Here is a 14,367-nt window from a genome sequence, read left to right as displayed (position 1 = left end):
CACAATCTCCCCAGGCAGTTAATTCCACTGGTTAACCACTCTGACAGTGAGGAAGTTTTTCCTAATGTCCAAACTAAACCACCTTTGCTGGAATTTAAGACCATTGATTCTTGCCCTATTATCAGAGGTGAACATGAAGATTGTGGTCTGGGGGAAAAGTGGAGTTTGTCCTAAGCCCAGCACCTCCCCTGGGTATAGCACTGGTGGTGTCATGTTGCAATGGCAGTGCCACACGCATATGATTTCTTTGTACGCCTGGGATGTATACACCAGCTCAGAGTGAGCATCAGTAGTAATGAGACATGGCTGATTCAGAGATGGATTCAGAAATTTGAACAGGGTATACTTATGTGTAGGTAGAGTCATTCGTAGGCCACTGTAATGAATGGGAGTCTTTCTCAGGCTTCAGTGGGATTTATGTCCATTGTATCATCCATATGCCTGTAGTTGGCACATTGTACCCTGAACTGCTATACAGTTATCCTGAAAAAATGGTTCCCTTTTGCCATGCGGCTCCTTATAATATGTACAAGATATAATTAGGGAAAGAGTGCGACTGATACTCCGTCCTGAGCATGCACATCTACGTATGCTTCAGATGCAAGGGCCCTCAGTAATCTGCTGAAGTGGCCACATAGTTCATTTCACAATCATACTTCTTGTACTTGGGTTGGAGAATTGGTTGAAGGTTTCTGAAATGGGGTTCCAGGGGGATTAGATGGTCTCCTCTGCTCAGCATTCCTCAGCATCTAGCTCTGCCTCAGAGTCAAAATACTTCCTGGGAAATTCAAAAACAACAAGAAGTCCTGTGGCACCTTATAGACTAACAGATATTTTGGAGCACAAGCTTTTGTGGGCAAAGACCTGCTTCATCAGATGTGTGAGTGGGAGGGTGGTGGTTTCAGAGGGGTATTTAAAGAGTGGGGTCCCAGTAAAAGGGAGGACCAGAGCTGACAAGGTCTATTCAGTCAAGGTGGAAAAGGCCCTTTATTAGTAGTATGTATGAAGAGAGGAAAAAACAGGTCAGATAAGACGAGGGGATATGGCCCATTCTCAGTCTAATGTGGAGATGTTAACACCTAGGGCACAGAAGCTCCTTTTGTAAGGTGCGAGCTACTCCCAGTCTCTGTTTAATCCTTGGTTAATGGAGTCCAATCTGCCAATAAATTGCAGCTCAGAGATTTCTCTCTCCATCTGATTTTTGAAATTTCTTTGTTTCAGGACTGCCACCCTTAAATCTGCTACTGAGTGTCCAGGGAAATTGAAGTGTTCGCCCACAGGCTTCTGTACATTACTGTTCCTGGGGAATTGTGCAGGAAGGAATGCCAGGGTCAACACGGAGCCATATTTTTCAAAAGGTTGAACAAAAATGTGTTTAGTTATAAGATAGTAATGGTTGTGATAATACAGCTGCATTTCTTTAGCCTTATACATGGCATTTGCAGACATGGTTGTCATGGGTGATCAATGTAATGTTATACCACCCTACCTGATTTTGAAGTAATTACACAGAGCAAGCGAAGAAGGTTAGAAAACCCAATTAGCAGAGACTTTAGCTATAGCAATAATGGCTTTGGCTGTAAAGCTATCCAGTGTTCAGGGCCAAAGTATCCATTAGGTAAAGCAGACTGTGAATAATGTGAAGCTGATGAGAGAGCATGGTGGTTATTCAGTCTATTTTTACTTATAATGACTGAGCCGTGTTAACTTGCCTTCCACAATTTGGAAGTCATGACTGTTGGAAATGGTTCATTTTGAGTACATTCTGTAGTTTTGAAAAGATCCAGCCATCAGTGAAGAATGGTCACTAAATGTGACTTGAGCCAAGCAAGCACACATGATTTGTAGCTATTTTAGTGGCTACTTATTTGTACAGCTTTCACATTTTAGCAATCCTATGCCCCACTTAAGAACATAAGAACATAAGAACATAAGAATGGCCATACTGGGTCAGACCAAAGGTCCATCAAGCCCAGCATCCCATCTGCCGACGGTGGCCAATGCCAGGTGCCCCAGAGAAGGAGAACAGAAGACAAGTGATTTATCTCCTGCCATCCATCTCCTGCCCTTGTTATGAAGGCTAGGGCACCATACTTTATTCCTGGCTAATAGCCATTTATGGACCTGACCTGCAAAAATTTATCAAGCTCTTTTTTAAACCCTAATAGAGTCCTGGCCTTCACAGCCTCCTCGGGCAAGGAGTTCCACAGGTTGACTGTGCGCTGTGTGAAGAAAAATTTCCTTTTATTACTTGCTACGGGAGACCATTTAACGATTGAACTCCATGACGCGCAAATCTGCACCCCCCTTCCCAAGCTTTACCCACCATCCTGAAAACCCATCCCTCCATCCCCAGGATGGAGCCCCAAACCCACTCCCCCATTCCCAGGATTAACCCCTTTCAGCCTCAACACTCCTAACTCCAACATTAACCCATCTCAGCCCCAAACCATCTCCTGGGACTAACCCATCCATGGCACTGGCTGGGAGCCTACACTGGGTGGCCACATGCACCCAGCAAAGGAGTTGGCAACCATAACAGCAAGAAGAGCCATTTTTTTCAGTTCAGTAAAAAACTCAATAATTCAAGAGCTGCAATATTTGTGAATATGAGACAGTCCTTAATAAATAACATCAAATCGTACTTTGTGTAACACCTATTTTAAGAAGAGCACACGCACAATGTTTTGTAATGTGATACTTGTTTACTGCAGGACATTCACATTCACAAACTTTTTACATATTCTATTTCCCCACACATTACATGTGTGTTTGTACCACTGTCTTCCTGACTTTCAGTTCTGGACCTTCCCTCTCTCTGGAGGACACTGGTAGGGGGAATTATCCAATGTTTCAAGATCACATATAATTTGCCATTTAGCTCTGAGTTGTCTCAGAGGGACAACTATTTAGATATGAGTTGTTCATTGTTGGGCTTTTAGATGTTCACTGTTTATCGAAAATAAGCTGGAGGTGTTTTCTCTTTTTAAACTTCGCAATTATAGTGTTGGGAGCCACACAGAAGTCCTTAAAGAGCCACATGTGGCTCTGGAGCTGCAGGTTGCAGACCCATGGCCCAGTGGAAGGAAGGCTGGCGTGGAGGTGTTCCACTGAGGGGGGTGAGCCGAGCCACTCCCACCGGATGGGTGTGACCACTCTGGTAGTGGGGTGAGTGAAGGGCTCTCTGCCCTTCATGCAACTGAGATAATGGAACTAAATTCAGTTAGTTTAATGCTGAATCTCTCCCACCATCCTGCTGGATATTAATCTAATTAAATTTAGTGTTACGGTTTCAGCTGCATCAGGACAGAACTTCACAGGCATCAGCTAGTGTAATGGAATTTTCTTCCAAGTCCCTTATTTTCATTTAACAGGACCCCAGGGTTCCATGAAACACCATTTGGGAAACTCTGCAATAAACTATATTTCCTCTGGTATGCCTCATTAAACATAGTGTGGTTGGGGCATTTCAAAGCCTCACGAACAATATCATGACCAGGTTGGTGGACTTAAAATGCATACAAACACAAGATGAGGAGTGCGGAGGTTGACCTGAGCAACAGAAACATTCAGGTCCCTTGTGCGCAAAAGGATAGCCAGATATATTCTGCTGTAATTCCTTGTCAATGAAACTATCAAGCACCAATTCATAGGGACATTAGTCCTACAATCCAACTAATTATGTATGACTGCCCAGTCCTCACGGTTATTTATTTCTTTACCTGTCCTTTTCATCAGCAGTGATTTTATATTTCTTTCTGGTCATTGATAAATATGTTGAATAGTGTCAGGCCTAGTACTGATTCCTGCAGAACCTCAGTAGAAACCCCCATCCATCCATCCATCCATAAATTGATGATTTCTCAATTGAGAACAACTATCTGAGAGCTATCAGTTGCTAGTTCTTAATTCATTTGGGCTATGGCTACACTGTGGTTGCTATTTTGGAATACACTTTTATCCCGAAATAGCGATCCCACGGCTAAACGCTGCATTTGAAATAGCAGAGCTATTTCGGGCATGGCATTTGGTTTCTACTACCCCTTGTTGTGAGAGGGGTAGCAGAATTTTTGAAATAGCTGCTTATTTTGAACATTGGTGCTGTTTGCATAAGTTACTTCAAGCTATGGCTGCAGCGTACTGTAGTCTTAATGGGCACTTTACTCATAATATTGCATCATACTAAGTCATCTACATTACATCTATATAGCTGTCTTTATCAATATTAACTCCCTCAAAGAATGAAACTGAGTTTGTTTGACAAAACTTTATCACATGAATGCCATATCAGTGTTTCTATTATTTTGTCTGGGATTAATGTTTAGCTAACTGGCTTACGGCTACTCACGTCATTGCACTTACCCTTTATGAATATTGTCACAACATTCACATGCTTCCAGTCTTCCATAATTCCCTGGTATTCCAAGATGTGTTAAAAATTAATATCAGTGACCTACAGATCTCCTTATCCAGATTTTTTAGGACTTTTGGGTTCACACTACTGAGATCCACTGATTTAAAAAAGTTTATCCCAAGTAAATGTTGTTCAATATACTCACTAGTTACCAAATGGTTGGAAAGTACTTCATCATCATGCGTATCATATGTGTCACTGATACAATAGGAGTGCATCGTCCTGCTTCTTTCCAAATACAGAACATAAATATTTATTTTGTACATATGCCTTTTCTATAGCATTATTAAAATGTTATCATTTCCATCTAGTAACAGACTTATATTAACAGTACACATTTTTGTTTGTTTTATTTTTTGAAAAAATCCTTATTTTCATTAGTCCTGCCAGTCATGGATTTTTTTCCATGATGTTTTTAGCTTCCCTCATCATTTTTCTGTGTTTCATAACTTCCATTGTATATCAGTTGCTATCTATTTCCCATTTTTTCGTTTGTGACCTATTGCTTTTTCACTTGTAATCACTGCCTCCACTCCACCACTGAACCAGCGTGGGCTTCTAGATAAAAGTTATCCTCTTTCTTGATTGTGGAGTCATGGCTTTTTGGCCATCTAACAAACTCTTCTTAAGGAACTCCAAATTTTTATTCATATTTTTTCTGTCTAAATTCATGTGCCTCCACTTTGAGAAAATAGATCTTTTGAATCACCATGTGCATTTATTACCAAATAGGGCTATCTTCTGGTTGCCAGTATGGAACTGAAAGTAATCAAGTCACAATTACTGGTCCCTAGGCAACCAGCAACTTGCTGTTCAGTAATTTATTCATTTATATTCATCATAATTCAGGTGTCAAGTGATTACCCCTTGTTACATGCAATGCCTTTTTGTGTTACAGAATTCACTTCTTAGAACATCTGATAGGAGACGGCTACACTATAGTTGCTGTTTTGGGATACAAATGTACAATACAAATGTATCCTGAAATAGCAACTCCGTGGCCAAACACTGCACTTGAAATAGCAGTGCCATTTCGAGCACGGTATTCCAGTTCTGTTACACATTGAACTTTGTAGCAGAAACTTTGAAAGAGTGGCTTATTTTGAAGTTTGGTGGCATGGGGACAGCGTCAAGTTGGAAATAAATTAACTCAAAATAAATTACATAATTTGCACAATACAGGTTGTGTGAATTATTTCGGGTTACGGCTACAGTGTAGCCGTAGCCAAAATATTTTGCTCCTGGCTGCATGAGTCCTCCAGCATATATCGCCTCAATTGAGGTCCCCAGAAATAACAGAAGTCTTCTCCCCATACACTATATACAGATGCTTAAGGAGCAACTCTTCTTGTTCTCTAGTTTGATTCAATGGTCTGTAACAGAGACGTACTTTATTAGTTGCACGTGGAACCTGACCCATTTAAAATTCTGTGGTTCTGAGTTACCAGAGCCTCTAAAACAGAAAACGGTGTCTTTAAAGCAGATGGCCACCCATTCTGAATCCACTCTCTCCTCAGTGCTGGGTTTTCACTGCTGCCAATGCTGCCATCGTGCTGGGCCCACACTCAGAAGGGGACCAGTACCTGGGCCGTGGCCCTACCCATCCATTCTCTGCATGGAGATCTCACTCTCACTTGGTCTCTCTCTCCCCTGCCCCCCACCCAGTCCTGCCTGCTGCTTGCCCATTTCTGCCCACTCCCTACCACTGATGACTCATCTCATCCCTTCCCACCTGTCTGTCACTTGCTCTTCTCTACCCCATCCAGAAGCAGGGGGTGGGACGTCAGGCGGAGAAGCTAAGCAGAGGGCTTTTGGTGCAGCACCGGGGCTGGTCATGGTAGAGCAGGGCCTGGGGGCAGAGTAGGGAGTGAAACCACAGTCCACTTGCTGTGACACACAGTAGATTAATCCAGCCGTGTTTATTCTTCCCAAACAGGCGACAGTCAGTAATAGGTGTCATCTCCATAGGTAATCTAGGGGTGGAGCACACACAGGTTAAAATTAGTGGGTGCTCAGCATCACCAGCAGCCAGTCCGCCCCATCTGCCCCCTCTCTGCAATGCCTCCTGCCCACCAGTGACCCTGTAGATCTACTCCTCCCTCCTTCCTCCAAGTGCCTCCTACGATGGCGAAAAAACTGTTTTGTGGCACTCAGCAGCTCTGGAGCGGAGGATGGGGCAAGAATTCCCCAGCTGGAGCAGAAGTTGGCACCGATGTAATCACTGTTTTCCCATCTAATGGAAGTTTGGTGCCTGCTGCGTGCGTGAATGTGGTGACTCTCAGTTCCAGCTCTGACATCACAACACCACCCCCCAAACCTTGCATGAACCATTCGATACAGTGGTGAGACTAAAAGTTGCATTGTCTTGACTTACTCCTGAAGGAAGTTCCCCATCAGATCAGCACTGAAGCCTGCTTGCATGGCAGGGTATATGGGATGCTGGCCTCTGACCAGCACTAAATCATGTGTTTTTTTAACCTAAACTGAAGTCCATAGATATCTGTAAATAGGCAAACTCGCTTGTTACAGGCTCATTAACGTCACATATGGAGCTGCACAAAACTTGGCATCTATGCGAACTGTTCCATCTGTCTTTAGCATATGCTTCTCCAAATACTCTCCTCAACTTCTTAGAAAAGTTTCCCTCTATATATTGATATTAGGAATAAAATCTGCAGAGGAATTCTTGCAGTCTCTGCAAATTCATACCTCTCTCTGAACTGTTCTTGACTGTATATTCTTGAAGAAGTGAAGGAGTGGAAAAGAAGAGAGTGATTTTCTACTTTATTTTACCGTTTGTATGTAATCATTGGCACGTACAAACAGTGGCTGATACTAATACTTTGTAATCATGGAAACTGTCTAGATGTATGTACAAAGTTGCTGGTGTTAGGCACACAGTTCCAGTGTTTTCTCTAACATAGTGATTCTCTTGTTATTAAAACATATAGAGTAAACCCTTTCATATCCGGCATTCTATTATCTGGAACTCTCAAATAACCAGCATTTTAACCATAAGTAAATTTAGGTACGTTTTCCATAAGTACAGTTTAGTGAAAGTGATTACAAATAAATACAGTGTACTATAGTACAATGTTGTTGGTAAATAAAGTACTCTGCATACATTTTTGTTTGTTTCTTAATATCTAATCTTGTTTTTCTTTAGTGTTATGCATTGTTAGGTATAAACCTCTCTATTATCCAGACTATTGATTATCCAGCAACTTCCTGGTCCCAGGGCTGCCAGATATGAAACAGTTTACTGTAACTTCAGACAAAGAAAATCCTACTTTGCACCAGTTGTTTCATCAATTGTAGAACTCAGAAGTTTGCTAGGTGCTTTACAGAACAAATAAAATACACAGGTCTTTTTTGAGGTCTTTTGTAATATTAACCTAGAATAGTTCTTTGTTCCTCTCTAGTTTAGGACCTTCAAGAATCTGCTAGTGGGTCTTGATTCCTAGCTAAAGGTTCTTGTTCTTTAATCCAGGGGTGAGCAAACATTTTATTTAGGGTCCCACTGTTCATCCCTGCAATTAGCAGCTTCCCCCGCAACCTCTTGAATGTAATGCAAACCGACCGAAACTTTGCTTATGTTCATATGGAGGAAAAAAAAAACAACAATTATTTCCCTGTCATAACTGTTGTTGTTTGAGATGTGGTGTTCATGTCCATTCCATGTTGGGTGCACGTGTGCATGCATGGTTACTGAAAGATATTTCCCCTAGCAGGTAGCTGTTTGGGTCAGTGTGATGCCCCCTGCAGTGGTTTAGCTCAGTGCTGGAGCAAGGGGAGTGGTTTAGCTGGCAGTGTCAGTGCTGCCCATGGTGGTACAAGTCACTTGTCGGTGCCGGTATTGGCTGTCAGTGCCAAAGGTATCAGTGTTGGTGTCCCTGATGGTTCCAGTACTGGTGCCCCCAACGATGAAGATGGAGCTGCTATCTATCAGGTGCACAAATGAGGCCAACATGACTGAGGGAGCCCTGGAATGAGTCAGGCGAATCTCTGCCTGACTCTTGCGGTAAACTCTGTGGAGGGTCACTGTGGAGCTGTCTGGTACTGGACTGGCCATTGTGCCAGGAAAGAATAATGGCTTCTTCTTAGGGTGACCAACCATCCCGTATTGAGCATGATGGTCCCATATTTGGGATGCCAAAAAGGTGTCCCTACTTATTTTTTTAAAAGGGACGAACTGTCCTATATGTAGGCACTCGGGGTCTGGGGGTGCGGACAGGAGTGCCGAGTGCCCACAGGTGCTGCTTCCCCAGGGCTCTGGGCAGGGAGCATCCATGATGGTCGCTTTCCTGGGGCTCCGGCTGGGGAGTGCCTGTGACCACTGCTTCCACAGGGCTCCCAGGAGGGAGAGATGGCAGCTGCCACTTCCGCAGGGCTGCAGAGGGGCCAGCTCTCTGGGGCTTGATATGACTGGGAGGAGCCTCCCCTCCCTCCATATCTCCTTGTCCTGTGTTTGGGACAGGGAGACACGGTCACCCTACTTCTTCTTCAGGAAGACCTGGCACTCTCCTCCTGCTTCTGCTGGAATGAAAGGAGTCAGATTCCAACTCCTAGTCTCTGATGCCAAAGACGACAGGGGTGCTGTGCTTCTTGGCACCTGCATAAGGACAGCATGGTCCAAAGCTGCCTGGTGCCCAAGAGACGGCACTATGGTGCCAAGAGACGGCACTGGGGGTCTGGACAATGTCACAGGCTTCCCTTGGGATGTGTGATGAGCAGCTATGCACCTTAGCTAAGGTTCTCTTCTGGGAAGAGAGGACACTGTGGCCTGCATGAGTGTTTGTGCTGCCCTGAACACCTCCAGGGCTGAGGGGAGATGAAGTTCCCTGTTCCCAATGGAGGTGACTGCAGGTGCAGGCTTGACCTCTGAAAGGGAGTTGACACAATCTTAGCAGGACACAGCACCGATGTGCGGGGGCTATGCTCGGGTCTCACCAGCACGGTCTCCCTGTGTTTTGAGACAGGGGACCTACCCCTCTCATCCCTCTTCTTTTTTGAGGCACCAGAGATTAAAATCTGTGCCTCCTCAGGTCGTTGGTGCTCAACGACAGAGCATGATGACATGGCGCATTGTCCATTGGTACCAGAGCCAAGCTCAATGCTGGTGCATTGTGCACTGTGGATGATGTGCTCAGTGCCAGATCTGATGAGACCTTTTCAGGGTGAAGAGCTGCCTCCCTAAGAATCAGAGCGGCAGCCGAGTTAGTCTGCATCTTGAAAAACAACAGCAAGTCCTATAGCACCTTACAGACCAACAGATATTTTGGAGAATAAGCTTTTGTGGTCAAAGACCTGCTTCTGATGAAGTGGGTCTTTGCCCATGAAAGCTTATGCTCCAAATATCTGTTAGTCTATAAGGTGCCTCAGGATTTCTCATTTCTCCCTAAGAATGTCTTTCAGCTGCTGAGCCCTATCCTTCAAAGGCGTCGGCTTGAAAGTCTTACAGATAGTGTGGCGATCTCTTTGATGAGACTCTCCCAAATGCTTCAGATACGAAGCATGGGGATTATTTTGGGGCATATATTTGCCACATGACCTATGCAAGCCCTGGCACCAGGGACTCAAGGGAGGGGAAGGAACCCTCCCAAGAGCTATGGTGACTAATGGTAAATACTAACATGAACTAACTGCTTATTACAACTATTTATGTAATAATCAAAACTATTCACTATGCAAAAACTAACCACTAATGCTAGAACACTTGCTAGAACAAGTGTAGGGAGTTCGAGCTAACCTTCACCAGCAGGAAGAAGGAATGGAGTGGTGGCAGGAGGGGTGAGGAGGCTGTGTTCACAGTGCCTAGATTGAGGACCTTGAAGACACCACTTCGGGCCACCTGCTAGGGGGAAAAAATCTTCCAGTAGCTTTGCATGCATGCACCAAATATAGAATGAACATGAAAAATCAAAGAACAACTGCTGCTCCTGCTTATTGTCCTCCCTTTTTCCCTTCCCGTGGAAGATGCCAGATGATGCTGTTCTCTACAATCTCTGTGGCAACAGACAAGGAGCACGTTGCTTAGCATGGGGTGAAAAAAGACCGTGAGGAAATGTGCAGCTGGAATTGGCAGGGAGGCAGTGGGGAACTGAGACCCAAAGGTGCAGGGAAACAACACTGGAGGTGGGGCGATGCAGACAAGTGAGATCACTGGGGGAAGAACTAACTGGAACTGAAAGGGAGGCAAGGATTAGACCTAGTCAAAGAGAACTGAGAATGAAAGAGCAAGAAAGGAGATGAATAATGGGAAAGCAAGAAAAAAGAAGAGTAAAAATGGAAAGCAAAATCAAAAATTAATGAGTTTAATAAATACTCAGGAGAATGGGACAAAGAACAGATGGAGAAAAAAGACAATATGCAAACAACAGCTAGATATGTCAGCTTTGCTAGGAAATGTTCCAAAAAGTCAAGCCGGTAATTAAATATAAATCATTGGAACCCATGGAAACCATTAAGAAAACAGAATGCAATATAATGTATACTATCTCACAGTCTTATATACACATGTAGCATATGGCTGTACAGCCTTGTATATCTGTGGAACAGAAACTACATGAACCTCTGCTAAGAAATTACTTAAGCAGTGTTAATGCAACATAGAAATTTAGGACCAGAATGAACAGAGTCTCTAGGCAATTGAAGGATTTGTGGCCACACTGTAGACACAGTAGGGTAGACGGCCCTTTAATAGTGCACAGGTTAAGGATGCTCCAATCCTGTTGAATTTTGGGAATCCACAGAGGCATTTTCACTCTGCTCCACTCCTAAACCTTTCCCTTCTTCCTGGTAGGACAGCTCAGCCAAGCACTGTGCTCTCCCACTTCCTCATCTGTATTGCAGCCCAGCCCTCAAGTGTCTTTACGCTGTCTTCTCTGAGGAGTCTAGAAACTAGAGAGGGGAATTAATGCTGCAAGAAACATCATTAACTCCCACACAGATTTCAACTGGGAAGTCTGCCAGGTTGCTGGTGAATATGCTAGACAGAGCATTTGCTCCCTGACTCTGTCCCCCTCTGCCCTAATAGATTCACTTACATACCATGAAGATCCAAATGAAATTTATCAGAGAGGTAGCTGAGTTAATCTGTATCTTCAAAAACAACAAGAAGTCCTGCAGTACCTTATAGACTAACAACTATGTCAGAGCATAAGCTTTCGTGGGCAAAGATCTGCTTCATCAGATGCATGAGTGGGGGGTGTCAGAGGAGGATTTAAAGAGGGAGTCTGTCAAGGGGAGGGCCAGAACTGACAAGGTCTCCGCTCTTGATGTTCACACCTTCACACTAGCTACTGATAATGGGGCACATCCCCCTAGCTGAACTGACTTGATTTCTCCTCTCTTGATGTTCACAATGCCACATTAACTGCCCATAATGGGCCACGTCCACCCTGCCTGAATAGACCTTATCAGCTCTGGCCTACCCCTTGACTGAGACTCACTCTTTAAATCCTCCTCTGAACCCCTCTCTCACCCCGCCACTCAGGCATCTGTCAGTCTGTAAGTGCCACAGGACTTCAAATGACATTTGTTGTATGACAAACAGGTTCTGCTATCTGCCCCTCTCCCTTAATTAACTTAGGCCACTTGTGTTTATTTTTGTATCCCTTGCTCATTCAGTACAGTAGACAGAAGCATCTGATCCAAGAAAACTAAATGCAAAACTCTACAGTATGTTTCCATAACACTAACGGCGCACATTCAAATGCACAAGGGGCAGGCTATGAAAAAAATTAAGATTTGAATAATAAAACCAATTTACTCTGATATTGTTATATTGCATTGTTGATTATGCTGACTATTAAATAGTTACCTTCATATAGAGCGGACTAAATGTTGTCGTCAGATATACAGATGCAACTTCTTTTAATTTCAATAGACTATGCAAGTACAATTTACATTAATTTCAATTGTATTTGTGAACGTTTAAAATTATCACTATATGCTCATATTACTATTATATTCTTTGCTCTATCACTTGAGAAAAACACATACACAAACGCACAGAGGAGAAAAACTTTACATTTTATATATGTAAAATAGTTTCTTATACTTAGGTTTAAAATAGTTAATTGCTTTAAAATTAAGTGATTTTAACATATTATCTATTATTACAAGGTAAATGTCTCTGACCATATGAACAAATTACTTGGTCCTATAGGTATAAGTATATTTTAACTGGATTAACTGTTTATATCCATTTGCTTAGAAAAGTTACATCTGCAGATTGGGTGCTGTGTCTGAGGCTTTGTGGATTTATTTCTTGTTTCATTTTGTAGTATGTAGTTTGAATTTCCAAATACTTTTATCAGAGTTAACGGTACTACTTTATACTTTGCAGAGTACTATCTATAAAGATGACATAAACACTTCATGCTGTTTCTTTGACCGTTGCAGCTATCAGGAATTACTTCTAGACAGTCGATAGGGTTTGATTCACAGTGGTGTAAATTATGTTTCCCTTGAAATAAATGGAATTACAACAGCATAAATCAGGAGTGAATTAAAATCAGACCCTGGAAGTGCACTTGAAGGGAACTGATCACAGACTTCCTTTCCTGTCTTATAGACCTTATGCCCTTGTACAGATACTTCCACGGTGACTGACACAGGCTGGGTCAGAAATCTCTTCACCCAGCCTCTGTCCCAGACCCTGCACCCACTCCATTAGTACAGCAGAACAGTGCAGCCCTTGACCACTAGCCATACTCTTGGAGTGGCCCTCTTCCCTCTGAAAATTATTGGCCACCCCTGTTGTAGAGTCAAAGCCAATCAGTGTCTCCTTGTTATCTTCTTCTTAAGTGATAGCACATCTGCTCCATCTGTATTGCAAGCTAGATTGTGTCTTAATACACAAACATATTTCTAGTGAATAACTGCTATTTTGACTTCTTAAAAGAATACCACTTGAAAGTCCTCAGTGTTTATCGCTCCAGTAAATCATGTAAATGTGTTAAACAAAATGATTGTTAACGTTGTTGACATGGGGAAAGCATATATATTTGATTTCTGTCCTTGCTTTTTTCTTCCTTTTAGTTTATTTGACATGCACGCCCCCACCCCCGCAAACAGCAGGCCCCAAAGCCACAGCCCCAGACTAGCATCCCTGTCCCACACCTTCCACAACACCATGCCAGGTCTCTACCACATCCAGCCTCATGGGATGTCTAGGCAGTGAGTCCCCCGCAGTGTCCAGGGGCAATGGGGAAGGGTGGCTGCCTCCCTGGGGCCCTGCTCCAAGGAAGGGGGAAGCAAACACCAGGGGCAGTGGCCAGAGACAGTGGCACTGGGCATAGGAGAGACGGGTGAGTGGCAGACATGGAGCAAGCAGGACAGGGCGGGCTGTGGGCATAGGACAGAGAAGAAGCAGGTAGAACAGGGTGCAGGGATGGCTGTAGGCACCAAACAGAGTGAGGCGGGAGACAGGGAAGTGGGTGTAGGGCCTGGGGGCAGAGCACGGGTTGGGTGGGGACAGGGAGAACAGGGCAGAGGGCCCCAGGCAGGGGGCAGAGAGGACTGTGGGCAGGGCCCAGGGTGGGCTGTGATCAGGGAGAACTGGGCATAGGGCACTGGGCACCGGGAAGGAAGCAGGGCGGGCTGTGGGCTGGGAGAACAGGGCAGAGGGCAACAGACAGGGGCTGGAGATGTGCGGTGCTGGGGCTGAGTAGGGAGCTGTGACTGTGGGGAGTCGGGGTGCTGCAGGGTGTGAAGGGGGAACAGCTGTCCTGCTCGGCACAGGTGCTCCCCAGACACAAGGTGCAGACAATGGTGTCCAGGCAGACACCTTCCTGGGGGGAGGGAGGGGCACTGTTCCCTTCCCCCTGGCCCCGGGTGAGTCACTCCCCAGCTCCTGCCACAGCCAGCAGCCCCTGTCATGTTCTGTCTCTCTCACCCACTTCCAGGATTCACCCTCTTCCCCCCATGGTCATAACCCACTGCAGCCT

Source organism: Carettochelys insculpta, chromosome 2 (assembly GCF_033958435.1).
Source record: "Carettochelys insculpta isolate YL-2023 chromosome 2, ASM3395843v1, whole genome shotgun sequence".
Classification (NCBI taxonomy): domain Eukaryota; kingdom Metazoa; phylum Chordata; order Testudines; family Carettochelyidae; genus Carettochelys; species Carettochelys insculpta.
Note: the sequence above shows the minus strand (reverse complement) of the source record.